Below are 354 nucleotides of genomic sequence, written 5' to 3'. Positions count from 1 at the left end.
GCACGTCAGCGAAAGATCAACACTCCATGATTAGCTAATCTAAAATAAACATGTTCACTGATTAATTACATGATGGATTGACAAGGCTGATACAGATTATACACTTCACTCCACTTCGGCGCAAATTAACTTCAAATGCGCCTCATCAACACGTTCATAAAGTCCAAATTGTATTGAATACACCACGAAAAAAAAAGAAATAATGTGGGTATTCATTCATTTTCATAGTTGACTTTAGATTAATCAAATCACACATGACTCACTTTCGACCCTTTGACTCTGACTGATCGATTTTCTTGTGTTGAACTACACCCGATTTTATGCGCTGTAACTAAACCAACTGTGCATTTCTGT

The sequence above is a fragment of the Penaeus monodon genome, chromosome 19 (genome assembly GCF_015228065.2).
Source record: "Penaeus monodon isolate SGIC_2016 chromosome 19, NSTDA_Pmon_1, whole genome shotgun sequence".
Classification (NCBI taxonomy): domain Eukaryota; kingdom Metazoa; phylum Arthropoda; class Malacostraca; order Decapoda; family Penaeidae; genus Penaeus; species Penaeus monodon.
Note: the sequence above shows the minus strand (reverse complement) of the source record.